This window comes from Aedes albopictus, chromosome 2, assembly GCF_035046485.1.
Source record: "Aedes albopictus strain Foshan chromosome 2, AalbF5, whole genome shotgun sequence".
Classification (NCBI taxonomy): domain Eukaryota; kingdom Metazoa; phylum Arthropoda; class Insecta; order Diptera; family Culicidae; genus Aedes; species Aedes albopictus.
In genome coordinates, this window is record NC_085137.1 from 311,094,014 (window position 1) to 311,118,839 (window position 24,826).

General features: G+C 40.3%; 1 protein-coding gene across 1 annotated transcript in view; it reads right to left on the bottom strand.

Annotated features, from left to right (window-relative positions):
* LOC109428685 (17S U2 SnRNP complex component HTATSF1) overlaps positions 1–24,826 on the bottom strand; it is a 260,344-nt gene that overhangs the window by 211,718 nt on the left and 23,800 nt on the right. The window lies entirely within an intron of this gene.

The window sequence follows — 24,826 nt, forward strand, 5'->3', positions numbered from 1 at the left end:
CGAAAATTATATCTATAAAACAAGTAAAGGCAAAGTAATCGGCTTTCATAAAATTAATAAGAAACTCATGTTTTCTTCTAGTGCGGTTATTAAGCACCAGCAAGTAATACATTAGGTTACTTATGCTAACATTTTACAGCTACATATCTGATGGCCAAGTCAAAATGGAAGTTAAAAACAATCATTTGCAGATGTTTTTTTTTTCGAGTTTGATCTGCGGTTTGGTCTAGAATGCGCAGTCACCAATTAATATGGAAGACCGTTTAAACATGTGCTTTTATTACATTTCTTACAACAAAAAGAAAAATCAAAATAATTTCAATTCAATGAACATTAGTTTTTGCGCTTCTGTTGAATACGTCCTTTTGATACGAAACGCTAGCCTCTTGTTGGATCCCACTCACCACGAAACAAAAAGATGTTTTCGCATGGACAAAAAATGTTGCGTCAGTGAAGGATAGACCCGTTGTTTACGAACAGTAGCGACATCTACGATTTGCAAGTAGGTACGCGAAACTGAGCTCATCTGTCAAGTAGTGGGGGGTTTGGTGCGGCCTCTGGCTGAAGACGGTGTACTGTCTTTTTTTTTTAACTTATTCAGGAATTCCTTCAGAAATATCACTACAGACTCCTTCAGTAATTTAAGGGTATCTTCATGAATGTCAATAGGAGAAAACCTCAGATTTTATTTCCATGGATTTTTTTATTTAATTTTCAGAATTTTCAACATGTTCTTTTTAAATTCTTTCCAAGGTTTCCTGCAGGAATTGTTTGAGAAATTTCGTCAGGGGTTGTTGAAGCAATAACTGGAAGTTTTTTTTTAATTTCTTCCTGCGGATATCATTGAAACAATTTCAGAAACAATTTTTGGAAGAATTCTTGGAGGAATCCCAGGGAAATGCCAGGAGGAACTCTTTGAGATGGATTGAGAGCAATTTCTAGAAGAATTTCACGAAAAACTTGTGGAGACATCTAGGTTAGGGAAAAAATCCAAGAGAAGTTTGTGAGAAACTCCCTAAAGGGATTTCTAAAGGACATCCTTGAAGAATTTCTAAATTAAATGTGAAAGAATTTTCTAAAAGAAAATCTCCGAGAATCCGTGCAAAAATTGCAGATCAAGGTACTGCAGGAACTCTTGAACAAATCTCCTAATAAATTTCTGAAGGAATTCCTGGAGGATGATTTGGAACAAACCCTAGAGATACTTTTGGAGGAATTATTGAAATAATTTCTCGCACAATGTGTGGAAGGTATTAGGGGATAAAAATTCCTGAACCAACTTTCCTAGAGAAATTTTCGGAGCAAATTTAATTCAAATAGAAGAATTCTCAAAATAATTACCAATAAAAAAATCTTTAAAAAATGATTTTTTAACGAATCTTGGAAGCAATGCCTGGAAAACTGGAGAATGATGTACAGTAATTCCAAGAAGAATTTCTTGATATATGCCTGGAGGAATGCCAAGAAATAAATCCTTAAGGCGAAACTGGAAGCATTTCCAATATTTTCAAAATTGATTTTCGTACACATGTAGAGGAGTATGGAATGGATCAATGTGTCTTCTAAAATTTTTGTGGTAGAAAATGTTTTCCATTTTTGCAAAAACCATTTTTTGTGAAATTTTGTTCAAAAATGGTTTCTGCAAAAACGAAAAACATTTTCCACTACAAAAAAAAAAATAAGAAGATACCTTGATTCATACTCTACATGTGTGCGAAAACCGATTTTGAAAATATTGCTTCGTTATTTAATAAACAATCAAAAACCAAAAAGTGAGGAAATGCTTCCAGTTTCGCCTTACGTGATTTCTGAAGAAGCTCCTGAAAGAATCACTGAAGTTGTCTGTATAAATTTCTGTAAGAATCTCTGAAGAAAGGATTCTATAAATCCCAAGAGAATTTTACGATTCAACCCCTGGAGGAACTTCTAGAAGAATCTCTTGAGTATTTTGTGGAGTTATTCCTGAAGAAACGTCTGAGAGCATCCCTGAAGGAATTCTCAAAAAAAAAACCCTATGTGAATATATGCAAAGAAGCTCTCGAGGAACTTCAGAAATTTGAATTTCTCATGGAATCGAAGAAATATTATTCTAAAGAATTGTCGTCCTGAATAGGAAAATCAGCTAAGTTATGTGAATAAGGTTCAATCCGTGGTGTAAAGCACCGCGAGCCAACCGTAAAACCAACAAGCAGCAAAAAAAAAACAAGTCAAAAATACGATCGTATCGACACTCTTCAAATGATAATTATCTAAAATATTATTAGAATGTTCGTCCGAGTTATATAACATCGACAAAAGAAAACAATGTATTCGATTATAAAGTGATTATTAGATCTCAATCAGTCTCGACATCCTATCGATATCAGACAACCGACATACTTTCTAATTCCTTCCACTGACTCAAACAGTGAAGAATTTAATTCGTTTACTATCGATTTTCCCATTCGATTCTACTATATTATTTAAAACATTCCAACCAAACCTCGGACAGTGACAGCTGTATCCTCTGCACTTGTAAGTAGTATTGTAATGATACATATGAAAAAGTCTGAACTTTCCAGTCACACGGATGACAGCCCGCAACGGATTATAATTGTGTGATGGCGTGAGTCAAATTCAACCCCCCTTGTCAGCTACCGAAAGTGAGTTATCGCTCCGAGGGTAAACCCTAATCGAGGCAAGGCTATTGTTTTTATTGTGATTCTGATATGGAACGAAAATGTTAGGAGCTGTGCCAATGTCAACCCCATCTCCGTCCGACGTCCATTGCTAAATCTGCAGGACCATCAGGCAAAGCGAATAATATTTAATGCTAATCAGCACGTTACTGTCGCATTACGAGCGCGCCCACACAAGGTTAAGGTTCAAAGGTGTTTATTTGAAGACTAGTCGGTCAGCTAATGAAATGGTAATTTGAACATCCAGGTTATACGCTAGTAAACTGGCGCCAAAGTAATTAACCTTGTACTACATTTGATTTCCAAGTAGACGGGTAAACACCCTCACTGCAGATTTTCCCAGGTTCTTATAAGGGGCCGTCCATATACCACGTGGACAGAAAATTCATGGTTTTTGACCCCCTCCCCCCTCCCCGTGGACGAGCGTGGATTTTTCAGTGACCCCTACCCCCCTCCCCCCTTGTCCACGTGGACATCAGAAAAAAAAACTTTTTTTTCACATTTCTAAAAATATAGAGAAAGTGATTTTGAAAAGTTTTTTTAAATTTTTTTTTCGTAAATCATGTTTTGAATATAATTAAAAACTTTATAAAATACAAATATTCTATAGCTTTACATAGAATACAAACAAGTAGCACAAAATAGGTACCTACAAGTTTTCAATCTTGTTTTTAATTCAGCTTAATGTTTGTGAGAGTGTGGGTTCGATTCTTGCTCCAGTTAGTGAAAAATTTTCGTCAAACGGAAATTCTTCATTGGGTGTTTTTCGTGTAATGTCTATCGCCTAATGTTAGTGATTGTTCAATGTTTAGTCTGTACAGCCTCTGGTTGAAGACGGTGTTTTTTAGAATATTTATTCAATCTATGATTATCTGATTGTTTTGTTGAGATAAGGTAATTTTAAATCTTAGATTTTGTTGAGATAAGATTATATTTCTTAGATTCTTAAAAAAACCAAAATTTACAGCAACTTAATTGTATTGGTGAGGCTTAGACTTCAATATCCATTAGAAACATATTAAATTTTAAAGGAAGCTACAAAAAAAGTTTTTGAGATAAGCCTGCAAATCCCTACATGTATTTTGAAACTTTGAAGTAGCTTAAAAAATTGATATGAAACTTGAAAAATTCATACAGAACTTCAACGAAAATTTTCTGACTGAAACACCAACATTTGCATGGTCTACACTCCATTTTAAATCTCCAGTATATTCCTCGATGAAGAAAACTAATTAGAAATTCTTTTTTTTTTTCGTTTTTATTTTTGTGTATTTTAACTAGTTGCTAATTCTACACTCGATTAGAAATTCTGATAATTTAAAACAAATTAGTCTGTGAATCAGTACAATATTTTTTTTTGTATAATAAAATAAAATGTATGAAAGAACTGTTGAAAAGAATCTCATCAATAATGCGACATAATTTGTTTCGTTTGTTGATTCTTGTTTCCTAATTTATATGTTAATGTTGTCCACGTGGACCCCCCTCTCCGTGGACAAGCGTGGACTTTTCGCTAACCCCCTCCCCCCTCCAAGCTGTCCACGTGGTATATGGACGGCCCCTAATGGGTAAGACTAGTAGCAAGAAGTTTCATTGAGAATTCTCATTGACCAGAAGGACGCATTCTATGGTATTTTTTAAGTAGCGGATTATGTAAATAGTCATTGAGATTTCCAAGCAAGTATAAAAAATAACTAGATTACAGGCACTGTTCTTGGTAAGTCTAAAGGGATGTTAAGCAAAGCAACGCTGTTGACGGCGTCGGACTCTTTCACCCGTGCATCCACATCGAAAGTGAGCACCATCACTGGTGCGTAAAGTATACGCTACCGGTCAACTGCGGTAGGATGCCATTGATATTTGTATCAGCACAACAACGGCAACGGGGTGTTTGGAAAAGAGTCAAATCAAAACAAAAACAAACGTAATTTAAGTGAGTTGCGAAAAGTAAAGAAATTTGTAATAAGCATTGGAAAGAACAACGTATAGAAGTAGTGAATTTAAGGTAAAAGTTGAATTCAAGGTTGCCGTTCAAACTGCAGTGTATCGAGTGCACGGTTGATTTATTATAATTCTGCCTAAATTACAGTTAGCAAGAAGTCGTATTGCACTTGAAGAAATCGACGTTTATGTAGGAGAATTTGAGGAGAAAAACTATTTATTGTAAGTTTATATTTATTTGTTTATGCTTGAAATTACCAATAATATCAATAATTACAGTTTGAGTGCACCGTCAAGGGCTACTACAAAAACATAGTTTTCAACCTCTCGGCCAAATCCGAACAAACTCAAAAATAAATAACGGACACAACCTCAAAAGAGATGTCGACGACGGTGACCTGCGGCGACTGCGGCTCAACTTCCGAGCAGTACGATGAGATGATTGCGTGCGGTAGCTGTGAGAGATGGTTCCATACCCGATGTGTTGGCGTTACGATGGATGCAACGACGGAAAGCAAATGGTTCTGTCCGGACGTCGAGGGTCAACAGCACTACAGTGAGTACTTGAAAAAGATAGAAAAGCAGGAAAAGAAGAAGAAGAAGCCTAGCAAGAAAAATAAAGCAGTAGGGTATGAGTCAGATAGGTCTAGCATTAAGTCAACTAGATCGGATAATTATGTTGGTACCGAGTTGGAGAAACGACTGACCGAGCTCGAAGAAGAATCGAAGAAGAAAGAGAGGGAAATGGAGATCGAAATGATCGTTCTCGAAAAGCGTGTGGAGATGGAAAATGCATTGAAGGAGAAGAAGTTAAAGATAGAAAGTGCGATTAGAGCAAAGCAGCGGGAAGAAGAAAGAGTGCTTTTGGAAAAGGTTTTAGCGGAAGAGAAGAACCACCTGTCAACGTTAAAGAAGATGCGTGGCTCGTTCAACGTGAAGATGTGTAGTATTCAGGCGGAAATGAAGCAGCTGCAGGTGATGGGGGAATACAGTCAGAAGCAGTGGAAGAAAATTAAGAAGAGAAAGAAGGATTTGTTGGCTTGGCATCACGAAGAAGAAGAAAGTGAAGGCGACTCTGCTGGTGATGACGAAGAAAACACCGACAAGGAAGAAGAAAGCGAAGTGGAATCAGAAGAAGACAACGAAGAAGAGGAAACGGAAGACGATCAAGAAGAACAAATGAAGAAGAATTTTAAGTCTAATGTGAAGAAAGTGGTCGCAAACGGGCTGGGGCAGCAGCGGAGTGCCCCGACAAAGGCGCAGATGGCAGCGAGGAACGGGATAACGAAGATTCTACCCGTGTTCACCGGCAGACCAGAGGAGTGGCCGTTGTTTATCGGCTCCTACGAGGCATCCAATGAGGCGTGTGGATTCACCGACGTCGAGAATCTGGTACGGCTGCAAGAGAGTGTGAAAGGGTCAGCGCTGGAAAGTGTCCGAGGACAACTGTTGTTCCCGAAATCGGTTCCGAAAGTGATTAGCAAGCTGAGGCAGCTGTATGGTCGTCCGGAGCAACTACTGCAGTGTCATCTGGAGAAGATACGCAAGCTGGAACCGCCGAAGGCTGACAAACTAGCAACTTTCATTCCATTCGGGACAGCAGTGGAGCAGCTCTGTGAGCACTTAGAAGCTGCCGGATTGAAGCAACACCTGGTGAACCCGTTGTTGGTGCAGGATCTAGTGGACAAGCTTCCAGCCAACGACAAGCGCGATTGGGTTCGGTACAAAAAGAGAAGAAAGACAGTGACACTCCGTACTTTCAAAAATTTTCTGTCGAGGATCGTAGCTGAAGCCTGTGAAGCAAATGTGTCTGTCGAGTTTATGCCAGAGATGAAAATGGGGAGCTCTGGGTTTGATAATAGAACGAATGAGGAGAATGGCGCGGTTTACAACCACTGCGTTTCGGACGCGAATGATCCGGAAATGCTGGTGCTCAGACAAAAGGCTTGTAGAGTATGTAAGCGAACGGATCATCAACTGAGATACTGTCAGGATTTTCGGAACATGATGCCCGAGGATCGAGCAGTGTTCGTTCGGGAATGGAAGCTCTGCAGAGTTTGTCTGAATGACCATGGCAATGCGGAATGCAGATTCAAGATGCGGTGTACCATTGGTGGATGTACGGAAAGGCACAATCCGTTGCTACATTCAACATCCAGAAGGGTCGTAAACACTGCCAACATCCGGCAGAACAGCAGCGTTCTTTTCCGAGTGCTGCCTGTAACGTTATCCTTTCGGAATCAGTCTGTAACTACGCTGGCGCTTCTGGATGAAGGGTCATCAATCACGATGGTGGAAAAAGAGTTGGCAGACCAATTGGGCGCGGAGGGTATCCAGCAAAACCTCGAAATTAGTTGGACCGGAGACGTCGCACGAGTTGAGGAAGATTCGAGGCGGATCAGCCTGAAGATTTGTGCTGTAGGAGAAACGGAGTCAATGCTGATGAATGATGTGTGCACTGTAGGACAGCTAATGCTACCTGAGCAATCACTAGATGCTAGAGAAATGGGCGAACGGTACGAACACCTCCGGGATGTACCGGTTATGTCGTACAAAGAAGGCCGGCCAAGAATATTGATCGGATTGAAAAATCTACATGCGACTGCGCCGATTGATGTGAGGCTAGGCCGACCAGGGGAGCCAATAGCGGTTAAGTCACCGTTGGGGTGGACTATTTTTGGCCCAAACCGTAGCGCAGAAACGTCCTTTATTCATGTTGTTGGTTATCATGAGAAAATCCTCAGTAAACCAGCATTTGATCTGCGTAATAGTTCAATCAAATTTAGTGGCACCGCAGGTCCCAAAAAGAAGAAAATTCAGAAAGAAACAGGAGCTGTGGCAGACCAGTTGAAATGGAGAAGATGTGGAAAGCGAATTGCCAGAAAGCACAAACACGAGGATCCCAACTCGGACGAATACTGTTGACGTGATGAAGAAGTTGGGGATACGTTTTCGTACGTGGAAGCAGCTAAGAAGAAAACGATCGGTGAAAGCAGGCGAAATTTCAATATAGATGTTCGAAGCATCGAGAGGTAAAGGACGTAGTTGGTGGAGCAATATTGCGGGAGCGCGAACCGTTGTGCACGGGCGTCGGTAATGAAAGTAACTGGTGGTAAATCCGGAGTAACCGATGAACGGCTACCGGAGTTACGGGCTGGGGTATGTTGACGGCGTCGGACTCTTTCACCCGTGCATCCACATCGAAAGTGAGCACCATCACTGGTGCGTAAAGTATACGCTACCGGTCAACTGCGGTAGGATGCCATTGATATTTGTATCAGCACAACAACGGCAACGGGGTGTTTGGAAAAGAGTCAAATCAAAACAAAAACAAACGTAATTTAAGTGAGTTGCGAAAAGTAAAGAAATTTGTAATAAGCATTGGAAAGAACAACGTATAGAAGTAGTGAATTTAAGGTAAAAGTTGAATTCAAGGTTGCCGTTCAAACTGCAGTGTATCGAGTGCACGGTTGATTTATTATAATTCTGCCTAAATTACAGTTAGCAAGAAGTCGTATTGCACTTGAAGAAATCGACGTTTATGTAGGAGAATTTGAGGAGAAAAACTATTTATTGTAAGTTTATATTTATTTGTTTATGCTTGAAATTACCAATAATATCAATAATTACAGTTTGAGTGCACCGTCAAGGGCTACTACAAAAACATAGTTTTCAACCTCTCGGCCAAATCCGAACAAACGCAAAGCAAAGATAACCGTACACATCGTAGTTGCTACTCCGTGATTGACCAGAACAATCGAAGTTGCACAGAGATCCAATGAATGGTGCTTGGGACTTGCTACACACTCTCAATGTACACAATTCGAGAGTTCAATATTTTAAAGTCAATAACGGCGCCGGCCACGTCCTTACGGTTATCGGAAAAGGGAAGGAATGTTAGTTCGACATTCGTTGCTCCTAGAAACCGTGGAATCCACAGCATCCCCACAGTTGTCTCGGAAAGGAGTATGTTAGTAGGGTAGGGTAAGGTGTGGATCTTGGAGTCACCTTTGGCTTTGGTAGGTGATATGATCCACTTGTTATATACAAATACACGTCACGGTCTTTATCACGGTTATGATTTATTTGGTCGCGATAGTAAGGGTACGTCAACGATCGTTCTATGTTAAACGCGTCACCGTATTGATCGTTTACTTAACCGTGAAAACCGACTTTCCCACGAAAGTTATCGCGTGCGTCTGATTTCGCATTCAATATTCGCGTCCCCATCTCCCTACCGAGAAAACTGACCGACTCGCGGAAATAGTCGCGACCTCCATCGCAACTGCCCCAAACACACGTCTTTTTTCACTTTTTCCCTCCAACAATGCTACACGATCGCGATCCCAATCGCAACTCGGAAGTATTTTTTTTTTCTAAAAATTAAACTAGCTTTCAAAATGAAAGGAAAGTCATTTAATTGTTTCAACGACCAAAATGTTTCTTGCACTATCATACACTGATTTCGAGAACCTGTTAAAAAAAAAAACAATTTAATAAATTAAGGACAGAAAGTCGAAAGAATAAACTGTAAAAACTTAGTTCCTAATGATATCAATCTTCTTTTAGAATAAATTTTCGATCTCTTATCCTTCACAGTTACGCATTTCGACCTTCCGCTATAGATATCGAACACCATAAAGGGTTCGACGTATTTACGAAATTTGGCAGCGGAATTGGAAGTACGTCGGTCCCACTCTACGGAGGGGTGGAAACGAAATTTGGACTGGAACCCAGTAGAACAGCCCAACAGAAGCAGGCCCAAAAGCACATATGGCGGCGCAGCCTCAATAAGCAAATAAAATGAGTCGACGAACATTTGACCTGACAACTAGGATTGCAATTCTTGCGATAGTCCCTTCACACTATCTTAAATGTGCAGGATTGACAGTAAGTAGGGAAGTATTGACAATTACTGTACAATGTTTGGTAATGTTTCAGAGTTTTTCGTAAAGAATGAAAATCGTAGTAAAATGCAGGCGTCATTTAATGAATGAATAACTTTATTGTTATTTGAAACATGGATACAACATCTCTCTTTTTGTAAAATTTACTTCATCCCATCAACTAAAAGACGATGTTTCAATTCTGTAGTAACATCTATAATTAATCGACCCATTGGATAATGGTTGACGGTATGTTGAACGCTTTTCGTAATGGAATTTTTTCGCTTCCTTGAACACAGAGTAACTCAGTCCTGCCACACATGCAAAATGGTCGTTGGTCGAGAAAATTCTCAGTTAATAACTTTGAAAATGTTCATAGAACACTTGGGCTGAGAAGCAGGCGTTGTCCCAACTGAGACGTTACTTCATGAAGAGCAGGGACATTCGAACGCACAACAAATCGAGAAGTTTGGGTTCCATCATGCACAACACACAGTCACGCTAGTACAATTGATAATTTAAACAGTGTTTCATCCGGGGTGGGCCACGATCACGCAACAGGGAAAACCGGCACCGACATGGCACATGTGTCCCATTTTCCACTTTCAAACTTCAACTTCGATATAGTGCAGCGTGTCGACCGTCCGGCGGTCGAATATGGGGTCAGACTGACGACCGACCGCCGGTCAGGAGGACGACGATGTAGTTCCGGTCGGCAGTAGGGCACCGGAGCATACATACATGTAGGACTACTACGGACGGGGTACATAACCTGAAAGGTGACTGACCACCGCCTGGCGATGCGATGGTGAGTCAGAATGAATGGCCTGATGGGTCTGGTTTGTTGTCGATGTGGGTTGGGAAAATAGCACCGTCGATTGGTTGGTTATACATGTTTTGTGTATTACAATTTCATTCAGTACCGGTGGGATGAGTGAACTCTTCGATATGATGCAACATGTGAGTCGAATTATGTCAATTTATTTCTTCTTATGAATTGATCATGTTCGATGAACCGACAAGCTAAAGAATTGGTAAATAATTGTACAGAGAGAATCAAATTGTAAGCATCGCAGTCATAGACATCAGGGAAATTTTGCGGAGATAGCCTTATTTTTATTCATTTCTCTCACTAGCAATCAAAGAAAAATCGATGAAACTGAAATACCAAATGGGTGTAGTTTGCACAAAAGCAACATCGCCCAAGACCGACGCAGATGGTGCCCTACAAAAATGTTCAAAAAGTTGAAAGAACTGGCTTTTAACAGAAGAAAAGAGACTCTTGTTGGAATGCCTTGATAATATTGAGTTGCCTGAAAACAGTGACAAAATCACTAAAAGTGCCTTTCCAGCCAATCTGCCTTATGCTACACTTAAAGTTTGTATCGTTGTTTAGTGTTGTGAGTAACATACAGTAGTTCCACCAAAACTTCCCCTTCGTAACCAAGCAGCATACCACACACCTCTACTCCTGACTGCAACGGAATGCCATTTCTCGCTCCAAAAGGCGCAATCCTGAACACGAAGCGATGTTCCCAACTGCGCCGAAAGTACGGCAACGGAATTTGCACCCCCAGCCGGTAAAATCAAAACATTGCATGGCTGCCATGGAAATAGACTTAAACATACATGGTGGGCGTTAAACCCATATTTCTAAGAGCCTACGAGGCATTCAATTGGCACCACCACTCTACCTAGTTCATCCTCGCAACATTTACATTGTTTTAGTTACGCGCGGTGCAACGGCCCGGTAGGGAGCAAGTTCAAGGCTCAGCGGAAAAGCGATCGGTGAACAGAATCTCCACTATTTGCATTGAGTGAGCCGGAATAGTCGAGCCATCCACATGAAAAGAATAGGTTTTCTCTAATTAATCGGGTGCAATTAGTGCCACGTGGAGTCTTGGATAGAAGAAGTGACTCCATTTTTCGTCCACAGTGTCCTACGTTGACTAATGAGATCTGGCAGATCTGGAGCAGACGATTCTCTCTCATTAGTATTAATGAATTCCAAGCACAGCTGACGGCGTCACCAAATGGCTCAGCCGAAGAATTACCCCAGTGCATTCAACCAAAACTATCCAACCAATGTGTCGATTCAAACGGAATTTTAGTGCTTTTTGGTCAGTGGAGCGTACGGTGGAGACGGAAGTCAGTCGGCAGGAATTAAGTGTTTGATTTTTTTTATGTGTTGTACCAAGATGGAAGGATTCTCATAAACATAGCGATGGAATTGATTACGAAAGGCAGTCTCGGAAGGATCGGCGATGCATACTGATTAGAAGCATTTTCGTCGGTAAATGGAGGTCGCTGGCATTTTTTTTTTGTTGTGACTGACTAAGGTGTTTTTCTTTGTGGAAGAACTTTTCCTCCTTTCTACTTATTCCTTACCTTTTCATGAAACGGTGGGTGGGGTTGTAGTTGACCTACTTTTACTTCGTTTTCTCGCACCACAATAGGGGTTCCTTGAGGAGAAAGAAAATTTACTAGCATCATGGTGAAGCCCTTCTACGTAGTAGAAGTTCCATTCATAAATAATTGCTTTCCCGATACCATTTGAGTGAACATAAGGCAATGAACCTCAACATAAAAAGCATGTTTAAATTACATATTAATAAAGTTATTACAATTTTCATTTGTTTTCAAAACGATACGTTGATATCTGAAAGGTTCAGTGTCATTCATTGATAAGATCGTTCGAGTGTTTCAGTTTATCACATAGGGAGACGGTTGAATTTTAAGCCCCTAGAGAAATCAACCTTCCAACTACCGCTTTGCGTTGAAAATAACCGGTCGAAGAGGAACAAATTGTGCTCCGTTTGTACTAAGGGGATTCAGGTGGCCAAAACCCGAACATTGACTTTATTTAATTTAAGATTTACGTTCGGTAGTTTAAAGTAGACCACTTGGACCAGTCAGCCTTAGAATATTAGTTTGCTAATCCATCGAGATATTGTCAGCAGAATGAGACCATTGGCAATTTTTAGTAAAACGAATGAATTGTTCATCTTCGCATATCTTCAGCTTAGTTGTTGTTGAACTTTAGAGTAGTTTCTAAAAGTTTACTTAAAACCGATATGTCAGACGTAGAATAGTTGATTGTAAAACTATTATATGAAGCCACTTGTAGATCAATCATAGTAGAATCTAAATATGGTCTTGGATCTCTTAGCGAAGCGTATTTTTACGAAATGGAATCTACACCGTGTCCAATGAGATATCAAATTGAACTCATTTCACATCTGTAATTAGGATTTTTGAAGTAAATTTGTATATTGAAAGGCCATCTAACACTGATCAAATACAGCATATGTTTTGGAATTAACTGTCCTTTATCCTTCTCTTCTGATCGCTTATATGTCATAAACAGCGTTGCAATTTTTCGACAGGCCTTATTTTGTTGTTTTCCGATCAGCGACACGGGAGCGAAATGAAATAGACTGACTGCTAACGACTGTATTGACGAGTATTTCGCTTGTTTTACGGCTCTTTCAGTCTATATTAAGCAGCTAAAACGTCTTTCGCATCTACTGTCCTACGTTTCGGTGTGTATTTCACCTTCTTCTGGGAATTAGGTACTCGCACTCGTATGCAGCGTGCTGAATGCGAGAGCTGCCAGAGCTAAATTTCCATTCAATTTTTGTGTAGTCGAGTGTTTTCACTCGTGGTAACGTATAGGGCACTCACTCTCACAAGCCACCGCTTGAGACGAATGGCCTGTCAGCATGAGTAGTGTGTGGATGATTGGGAATGGAGCTCTCGGACTCTGTCAGTTCTCTCATCGAGAAACTGAAAACGACCGCATTCATTTTCGACTGAAAAACAGGCATTGAGGCTGATATTTAGCAGGCCTGGTAGTTAGTCCATTTCAGCTGGCACGCACGCAATCAAGGTTTTTAAATATTTTAAGGTTGTCTTAGATGTCAAAACTGGCTGAGCGGCCATTATTTTTCACCGTGAGAAATTCTGAAAACAAATCCCCCGCCTCCTCAAATTCCTTTGAAATTTCGCTTCCTTAACCTTACAATATATAAAAACCTTGCACACCATTTCGTTACTATTTATTCTCAATTTAACTAGTAATGGTTTTACGTTGAAACAAATTAGGTTCCTGTCTTCGCCATTGCTAGTAGAGGTGGGCAAAACGGCTCACTTCGGTGATCGGATCCGAGCCGTATCCATCACTCTAGTGAACCGGATCTTTTGAACGGATCTGCGGCTCAGACATGAATGACCGAACCGCACCAAGCGAATAGGATTGTTTATAGCTCACTCTCTCAGACACATCATACGGCACTCACTCTCTTGATGTGGTATGGTATTCCCGCATCCGCATTACCCCTTTATTTTTTTTTTCTTTCTTATTTAGGGGTTTTCTGCCGTAGGCAGGTTCATCCCGAATTACCCCTTTCTTTCACCAAACAACATATTGCTGAACCGAAACAAAGAAGTAGGCTAGGGGCAAGACACGAAACGAGAGTGACTCTGAGAAATTGTGAGTAACTCTTTTCACCAATGATCGACGAATTTTGTTGAAAAACATCCCTAAAACTGCAAGCAAAGCGAGATATCGGGTAATATTGTTTTGTTTTTGCGATAAATCAGGCAACACCCATGTGAAAACGGGAGCAATCCGGAGGAATTCTGAGCAACTCTGTGACGGAAAATGTACCCGAGCAGGAATGAATAACTGACACATAACAGGAGCATACCAAATTCAGGTATCATACCAAGACAAGGTATTGGTTGGTTATCCAGGTATTGAAAATAACTTATTTTGGTATTTTATAGGTATTGATAAAATACCCCAACCAGGTATTGGTTTGGTGTTGAGGACTGCTTGAGGTATTATTCAATTATTGAAAAATAGCTATTTATATGAAAAAATCGCTGATTATTATTTAGGTATTGCCATACCTGAAGTCATTATTCACGCGTTATGAACAGAATACACACCAGTTATTATTTGAGGTATTTTACCTCTTATGCAGGGCTACTTAATACCTCATTCAGGTTGTAGATATTCGATTTTCCATACCTGAGTTAGGTATTCTTCAGCTATTTTCTCCTGCTCGGGTACTCTCCAGCACAGTGTCTTGCCCCAAGGAAGTAGGTAACAATGTATGAGTAGGTAGTAGCTGCAGTTTGGTTGGGTCGTTGGAGGCACATCGGCCAGTAGTCGGATCTGTGCTCTCCCGATTGAGCATCGTGTGGGTTGTTTGTGGACCGCATGCATGAAGCCCTCACTATGGAACACAACAGAATGCGGTTGGTATAACTGTGGTGGTGGGCGTACGGAGCCGCCACTGTTTAGCTGTGTTTGCTTGGCGTGAGGAATAGCACCTGTCTGCGATGCAGCAATGCGATGCAAAGATGAGCGAACGGTTCTTTCTCGAGTATTTCGTACAGAGGCATGCAGACATGTGATCCGACTCTCTCTGGAAAAGAGCCACGGTTCACTCGCTCACTGCACAGATCCGGATCTTTTCAACGGCTCCGGATCTAACTGCCCATCTCTAGTTGCTAGTAGCAACTATGACAAGAAGAAAATCAGCCCATGTTTAGCTTACTATTTACTTGCATATGTCTTACCATATCATCACTAAAATTTTACTATTTTGGCTTTAGTGCATTTGGTACAATACTTGAAATAAAAACTCAAAACATACCTTATAGACTCTATTTAGCTACCTGTTAGTTATCATAGAATGAAAAACTTTTCAAGTATTTTTCTTGCGTGCCAGACCAAACGGATTTCAGAAAACGGAAGTGTAATGCTAGGCTTATAGAAACTTATAGAACTTATAGAAACTTATAGAAAATAGCGTTATTCCAAACCGTATCCAAGGGTATTTGGGTAACCATCCCGAGTACATTCAACGCCACTTACGAAGAGGACAACAGAAACGCACCCATTGTTTCATCATTCCTAGGCAAATCCACATTGGAGAGGAAAAGCACACGCGTGGAATGCACTACCGCTAGGAATAAAGCAACAATCTGCTATCGTTGCTTTGAAAAACGTTCTTAGGGGCCGATGATTCGTTATAGAATAAGTGTTATCAGCGTTACCTCTGTAACCTTTAGTATTCCAATTGTCAACAATCAAATAAGTGTCGTTTCCTTGACCTGGCAAATGGTAGTACCAACACTCAACAGGGTATCGTTGACTTATACTAAATAAATACAAATGACAATTTAATCAGTATTATGTGGCCCTTCATTCATTCATTTTGAAAATATGAATCACAGATGTGAAATAAAACTATATTTTTCAAATTTATGTTTTGTAGAGAACTTATTGGACACGGTGTACTTTGGAGCTGTCCATAAACTACGTAGACTCATTTTTGGTCATCTCAGCAATGTTGTTGACGTTACTTTAGGCCGATACAAATATTTAATTTGTTTTATGTCACCCCCCCCTTCAAAAATCCCAAAATATTGAAGGGGCGAAAAAAAAACATGGCTGCCCATGACCCCATTTTCAATACAAAAAATGTTTACAAGCAGCTATTTTTCAATAGTTGAAAAATATTTTTTCAATAGTTGGCATAATTTGGAATTTTTCAATAGTTTTTTTTCGTTTGTTCTTTATTTATTTTTGTCCCCCCCCCTCGTACCCGGCGAGAGGCCTCGGACATAAAAGAAAAATAATATTTGCATCGGCCTTATTGATGTTGTTGACGTCATTTCACTAATACGCTATCAAACAAACCTTATGAGCCAAGATTTGGGTACATAATAAAAAAAATTGTCCTCAATATTTGGCTTACATTTTAAAATTGTAATTATTCGTCGGAAACAAAATATACACATTCAAAAAACAGGGTACGTGCGGTAAATTTGCACTAACCTTCAAACAGGAATATTTCATCAAAGGGTTGCAATAAAAATATAAATCGCACATCATCAAATGCACCATATTTCTAGTGAACTGTGAGAAATATAAAACCATTAATAATCAAAAACGTGGTGGTATGAGAAAATATTTTCAAATCCTATGTTTTACACTAGCGCACCTAATAACATTTCGGGTTCTACTATTTGTTGTGTAAATAAGACGAAATCAGTAAAATGTAATGTGTAAAAGCCCGATAATGATACGCGAGACGTAATGATACAGATATGCTTCAAAAATTATAATTTCAATAATTTTTTCGGGCCAGTATGAAGTTGATCACCAATATCAACTTCTTTTCCCGATCAGCCTAGATAGCTGTGTAGTGTCGGTAGCGGTTAGTTCAACTGGCTAAGAATAGCACTACGGACCGCCTGTTCCAGTGGTAGGAATCCACTAATCAGGTGACCCCTAATTCATGGTGTTATGCGGCTTTATGCTTACCGTGCCTAGGAATGAATGGCTAGGGGGGTCTAATAAAAACCTAACCGCAAACGGAGCCTGTGGAGTACCAGGGCACCCTCCACAGTATTTGCCCTTACTGTGCTAACCGGAGCAATAGCGCGGTGGACCTTGTGTTTCTCCGAGACAATCAGCTGCCCTTCTTCAATCTCATACTTGAGGCTGAATAAGGGCGGGATTATGAAGATGTTATTAATTAGTTTAGATTTTCACCTATATGGTTTCGCATTATGCGTTTTACACAGTGTATTCTGTGCATCCTCGCCTTTGGCGCACTCAATTCGATACCGATCTGGCTTTATTGTTGCTGTTCTTTTTTGTGCTGTGATTGTTAAGAGTTTAATCTTGCCTAGTTTGGGTAGTGGCTACGGTTAGGATAGCTCAGATCAATCTTCAGCACAAAAGAACAGCAACGATCAATCTTTGTAGACTTATGCAAAATGGTACAGCCCAAGTAGCGTTAGTCCAAGAACCTTACTTTCGTAAGGGGAATTTCTATTTAGGAAACCTTGGGAATCCGGTGTTTGCTACTTTCAGTAAAAATGAAATGGCAAACTCACGTGTCATGCCTCGAGCATGTGTGCTTGTCAACAACGCAATCGTTGCTACACTCATCTCTGAACTAACTACCAGAGATGTATGTGCTATCATAATAGATGTATCTGTTGGAAACCTCAACAGGAAATACGTTTATTGTTCGGTTTATTTACCGCATGATGAACCATCCCCTACGGATGCTTTCAAGCAAGTCATTGCATACTGCACTTCAAAAGGCCTTCCGCTAATTGTTGGTAGTGATGCTAATGCTCACCATATAATCTGGGGCAGCTCAGACATCAATTTGAGAGGCTCCAGTTTGATGGAATACTTGAGTAGTACAGATCTTGGATTACTTAACATAGGCAACCGCCCAACCTTCATGGTATCTGGTAGAGAGGAAGTGTTAGACATAACGCTTTGCTCTAGCAGAATTAGTCATGAGCTGACCAATTGGCATGTGTCAGATGAAGAATCTTTATCTGACCATCGTTACATCTTGTTTGAACATGTGAATTTTACTTCGCAAACTTTGCGTTTCAGGAATCCCCGGTCAACCAACTGGGATCTCTTTACCGATTTGGTTGCAGCCAAATTTCATGGATACTCACCATCAATTGACACTCCAAGTGATTTAGATGATGCCGTTGATACTACAACGGCCTTCATCATGGAAGCTTTTGAAGAAGCCTGCCCTCTGCGGTCTGTGAAGACCACAAGAGGAACCCCTTGGTGGAACTCCGATCTGGCGAAGCTCAGGAAACAATGTAGAAAGAGTTGGAACAGACGACGTTCGGCTGGATCGGAGGCTTTCAGGTCGGCTCGCAAGGCCTACCAGAAAGCTCTTCGGTCTGCTGAACGATCCGGCTGGAAAAACCTTTGTACAAATGTTTCCAGTCTGAGTGAAGCCAGTCGATTGAACAAAATCCTTGCAAAATCTAAGGATTTTCAAGTGAACGAACTTCGTTTGCCAAATGGTGATTTCACTTCCTCTGATGAGGAAGTTTTAGAATGTTTATTCAGTACACACTTCCCCGGATGTGTGGATATTACATCTTCGGATGAACCTGATGTCTTTTCTTGTAGTTATGATTCTTTAGCTTCGGCTCGGAGTATCATAACTTTAGAATCGATTGAATGGGCACTTAATAGCTTTGCTCCTTTCAAATCTCCTGGGGCAGATGGGATTTATCCTATTTTACTTCAGAAGGGATTTGATCATTTCAAACATGTTTTGAAACAACTACTTGTTTGCAGTTTTGCTACAGGGTATATTCCCAAATCCTGGCGGGATATTACTGTGAAGTTTATTCCGAAAGTGGGTCGCGCGTCGTATGAAGAAGCAAAGAGCTTCAGACCTATCAGTTTGACCTCTTTTCTTCTGAAATGCTTAGAACGCATTGTGGATCATCATATCCGTGATGTTTATCTGGCCAATGTGCCTCTTCATGTGAACCAACATGCTTACCAATCTGGAAAGTCCACTGTGACTCTTTTACACAAAGTTGTTTACGATATCGAGAAGGCATTCGCTCAAAAAGAATCCTGCTTGGGTGTTTTCTTAGATATCGAGGGTGCCTTTGACAACGTGCCTTTCGATGCCATATTGGAAGCCGCACGGGGTCATGGTATATCTCCAATGATTTCCAATTGGATTCACCAAATGCTCAAAAACCGACATCTCTTCTCGACATTGCGTCAAGCGGCGATTAGGAAATTGAGTGTTTGTGGATGCCCCCAAGGGGGAGTCTTATCACCACTTTTATGGAATCTCGTAGCAGATACGCTATTGAGGCAACTCAATAATAGCGGTTTTCCTACTTATGGTTTTGCCGACGACTACCTAACATTGTTAGTCGGTATGTGCATCAGCACCCTTTTCGACCTGATGCAAAACGCTCTTCAGGTAGTTGAGGGTTGGTGTCGCCAATATGGCCTTTCGGTAAATCCGAGTAAAACATCTATTGTTCTTTTCACGGAAAAGCGAAACCGTAATGGTGTTCGAACTTTACGTCTCTTTGATTCTGAAATCAATGTGACTGAACAGGTAAAGTACGTTGGAGTAATTCTTGATTCCAAGCTTTCCTGGACACCTCATGTTGAGTTCAGAATCAAGAAAGCTTGTATGGCCTTCGGGCAATGCCGGCGAACCTTTGGTACAACTTGGGGTCTAAAACCCAAGTATATCAAATGGATCTACACAACTGTGGTTCGGCCAATATTGGCTTATGGATGTCTTGTGTGGTGGCAAAAGGGCGAAGTGAGAACGGTCCAATCAAAATTAGGCCATCTCCAAAGGATGTGCTTAATGGCGATGTCTGGAGCGTTCTCTTCAACTCCCACGGCAGCGCTCGAAGTTCTCTTTGACGTTGTCCCACTACACATTCATCTCAAACAAGAAGCACTTTCTTGCACTTACCGTCTATGGGTACTCGGTTTACTAGAGGAAACTCCTGTGAACCGCAGTTCAACACACACCTCGTTGTTTCCACTTTTGGTGAATTGGGACAAAGTTGTCCTTGCTCCAAGTGATCTTACAATTGCTTGTAATTTTCCATATAGGACATTTTCCACGAAATTCCCTTCCCGGGAAGAGTGGACATCTGGTTATCTGGAGAGAAGTATTTCAGACAGCATCGTATGTTACACTGATGGCTCCCTTCTAGAAGGTCGAGCAGGTGCTGGTGTTTATTCTCGTGAGCTAAGGCTGTATCAGTCTTATTCACTTGGCAGACACTGCACCGTTTTTCAGGCCGAAATCTTTGCTCTTATGTGCGGAGTGCAATCAGCACTTCAGCAGCACGTAATGGGCAAAGTAATATACTTCTGTTCAGATAGCCAGGCTGCTATTAAAGCACTTGCTTCGGCCAACTCCAGGTCGAAGATAGTTATCGCTTGTCGAACTCAAATTGAGGAGCTGAATTCAGCAAACGCTGTTCACCTTGTATGGGTACCTGGCCATTCTTCCATCGCTGGAAATGAATTGGCTGATGAGTTAGCTCGCACTGGAGCATCACATGACTTCATTGGCCCTGAGCCAGCTATTCCGGTATCCAAGTGTTGGGTGAAGCTTCAGATTGACACCTGGGCTGCCACTCAGCACAAACAATACTGGAATAGTTTGGAGTCATGTCGTCAAACAAAATTGTATTGTACTGAGCCATCTCCAGGGGTGGCAAAGTATCTAACAAATCTGTCAAAGCAGAATTGCAGCATGCTGGTCAAAGCATTGACTGGCCACTGCCAACTCAGTTATCACATGGCGAATATTCAGCAAGCTGATTCATTTGCATGTGATAGCTGTGAATCCGATTATGGAACTTCGTATCATTTAATATGTAACTGTCCAGCTTTTGCGCAATTGCGTTTCCGAGTACTCGGGAAACACTTATTAAGTGAAACTGACTTCAGAAACCTGAATCTTCAGGACGTTCTGTTGTTCTTGACCCGCTGTGGTAAAGAGCTATAGGCTCTCTTTACGCTTTATGCATTATCACAGTGCCCTTCTCAGGGCGCTGTTTGAACCCATTGTGGCACGCTTATGCGTTATTACAGTGTCCTTTTCAGGACGCTATGTGAACCCATTGTGGTACGCTTTTGCGAGTATGACGATCCTATTCCCTTACCTGTCTTTCCCATCTCCTATCCTTTTTCCTTCCCTTCTCCGTCAGGTAAATGATGAATAGGCTCGTGTTCATGGCGATGGCACAAATTTCCCAAATGGAGGAGAACGTGCCTCTAGAGCCGACCTACTGATACCTGATACCTGATACTATTTGTTGTGTAAATAAGACGAAATCAGTAAAATGTAATGTGTAAAAGCCCGATAATGATACGCGAGACGTAATGATACAGATATGCTTCAAAAATTATAATTTCAATAATTTTGAGGTGGTGATTTTAACACATTATCGAATAGCATCAATGAAAACTGGTTGTTTTTTCGATACACTAAGTCTAGGGTACAACTTTTTTTTAGCAAGCATCGGATCACTTAGCGGTCTTCAACAAAGATGTTCCGCATAGAATTCCCTATAATAATACTAAAAATAAGGGTTATTGAACGCTTCCAGTGCCATCTAGTGGCAGAAAACTAAAACTATGCCATACCTGCACATATTTGTACCAGTTTTACCATATAAACTTCAGACTAGTCGAGCGATACCTAACACCTCAATTCAGCTCAAATTTGTGCTGTAGCTTATGGGAGTCTAAAAAAGCAAATTGAGGTGGTCAGACTTAGGATATTTTAGTTTAAAATTTTCTCATACATGTTTGAGCAGCCCTAGTAGAACACCATTGCTCAAATTAGAATTTCCGACTTCTTCCAGTTATTTCTCCGCTATCTTCCATTCCAGCGATGTAGTTTTTTGTAGGTAACAAGCCTATGGAATCCCCCAACTACACTGAAAAAATCAGCTTCATAGCGTTCTTGACAGCTGAGAAAATGCAGATAGTATGCAGCTGCTCCATATATTTATACTCAAGTTGTTCGCATTTTCGTCTTCTAGAAACCCCTTTTTCAAATTTATGGCATGTTTTTGTACGGCACACATAACGATGATACCATTGGAGCTCCTCGTACAAAAAAATATTCTAGTTTTACCTAAAATAACACAATTGTTGACCAAAATATAGAGAACAACACTGAAACGGACTTGCAGCGGTTCTCAGGATCGTTCAAAAAAGTTTATCGATATTAGGACCACTTTTTTCTTCCTAAATCATTGAAATAATCACAATTGTTCGCGAAAAAATCATTTAGTATAGATCTATTGTCGAATTATTTTTAACACACGAGCGATCGCGCTGTTGTATTTTGTACAACACGTTGAAAAAATCTCGCATTTTGTACTCAGCATTAGCGTGGTGTTGACGCAGGTAGTCAACCGCGCGAGTTACGGAAGGTTAAAACGTGCTTTATGATTACGATATGATTTAGTGCAAAAATATCGCACGCACCCTGTAGTGTCTTTGAAAGTAACATTCAATGTTCAGTTATCGGTAAGTCAATTTAATATATCCCAGAATCATGACATTTTTATCATATTTTCAGAGTACCCATTAAGCCAGAAGAATCATGGCGTCTAAAAATCGAAACAAAGTTACGTTTTCATTAATTTTTAAGCACTAAAGTGCTAAAATAGAAATGAAATGTTAAAATTGGTTGACACATATATTTTTCTATCTCCGATTATGCGTATTTGTTGGTATTTTGGTTTACGAGCGGGATAGACCGAACGAGAGGACTACGGCGACGAAGCATTTCAATACCCTATTCCTTGGTGTTCTTGGAAGATCTGTACCATCTATACAGTTCAATACAATACTCCATTTACTTGTTAGAAGGGTCATTGGTCTGTGGCGTATAGAGTAATCATTCGTAGAACACCATGATGCAGTTTCACTTGTAGATCCTGTACTTACATTTCATGAAATTTTGGGACAACTTAGAACATCCGTGGAACTCTAAAGGGGGCATCCATTTAGTACTTCACGCAAAATTAGGGAATTTTAGACGCCTTTTCTTCTCTTCGTACGGTTTTTTTGTATACCTAATACATTACTTGTCACACTTTCGGTAATTCCCTCCCTCCTATGAGCGTGACGTACTTTATGGATGCCCCCAAATGGTAAAACCGTTGTGAGAATCTTCAAAACATATGCCCTTATAAAAATAACATCAATATATCACAATTACCGTACGTGTATATCGATAAGGTACACCGGGGAATTCTTATAAAAACCTCTGAAAGAATCTGTAGAAACATTTCTGAAGGAATCTTTGGAGGATTTTCTAAAACTTTCTCAAGACTGTTTAAAGAAATCCTTGGAGCAATTTCTGGGAGAGAAATGTCTTGAAGGAATATCTAAATGAATGTGAAGAAATCTTAGGAATTTTCTTAATAATCTCTTGTAGAATTTCTAAAGCAATCCTTGGAGAAAATTCTTTAAAAAGCCTCTGAGAAAAAAAAAAGTTTTGAAAGTCGCAGTTGGTTCGAATGACTCCAACGTACTTTACCTGATCAGTCACATTGATTTCAGAATCAAAGAGACGCAAAGGTTGAACGCCATTACGGTGTCGCCTTTCCGTGAAAAGAACAATAGATGTTTTATTCGAATTTATCGAAAGGCCATATTGGCGACACCACCTCTCAACTACGTGAAGGGCACTTTGCATCAGGTCGAAAAGGGTGCTGATGCACATACCGACTAATAATGTTAGATAGTCGTCGGGAAAACCATAAGTAGGAAAACCGCTATTATTGCGTTGCCTCAATAGCGTATCTGCTACGAGATTCCACAAAAGTGATGATAAGACTCCCCATCCGCAAACACTCAATTTCCTAATCGTTGCTTGACGCAAAGTCGAGAAGAAATATCACTTTTTGATCATTTGGTAAATCCAATTTGAAATCATTGGAAATATACCATGACTCCGTGCGGCTTCCAATATGGCATCGAAAGGCACATTGTCAAAAGCACCCTCGATATCCAAGAAAACACCCAAACAAGATTGCTTTTGAGTTTATGTTTTCTCAATATCGTAAACAACCTTTTGTAAAAGAGTCACAGTGGACTTTCCAGATTGGTAAGCATGTTGGTTCACATGAAGAGGCACGTTGGTCATATGAGCATCACGGATGTGATAACCGACAATGCGTTAAAAGCATTTTAGAAGAAAAGAGGTCACGCTGGTAGGTCTGAAATTCTTTGCTTTTTCATACGACACACGACCCACTTTCGGAATAAACTTTACAGTAATATCCCACCAAAGTTTGGGAATATACCCTGTAGTAAAACTGCAAACAAGTAGTTTTTTCATGTTTGAAATAATAAGATTCCTTCTGAAGCAAAATAAAATATATCCCATCTGCTTCTGGAGATTGGAAAGGAGCAAAGCTATTTAGTGCCCACTCAATCGATTCTATAGTTATGATGTTCCGAGCCGAAGCTAGAGAATCAAAACTACAAGAAAAGACATAAGGTTCATCCGAAGATGCAATGTCCACACATCCGGGGAAGTGTGTACTGAATAAACATACCAGAACTTCCTTATCGGAGGAACTGAAGACGTCATTTGGCAAACGAAGTGTAACAACGATTGCGTTGTTGACAAGCACACAGACAAGCACGAGGCATGACACGCAAGTTTTCCATTTCATTTTAATTGAAAGTAGCAAACACCGGGTTCACAAGGTTTCCTAGATAGAAGTTACCCTTACGAAAGTAAGGTTCTTGAACTAAGGCCACTTGAGCTGTACTATTTTGCTTTAGTCTGCAAAGATTGATTGTTGCTGTACGTTGAAGCTGAAGATTGGTCTGAGCTATCCTAATCGTAGCCACTACCCAAACAAGGCACGATTAAACTCTTTGCAATTTCAGCACAACAAAGGACAACAGCAATAAAACCAGATCGGTAT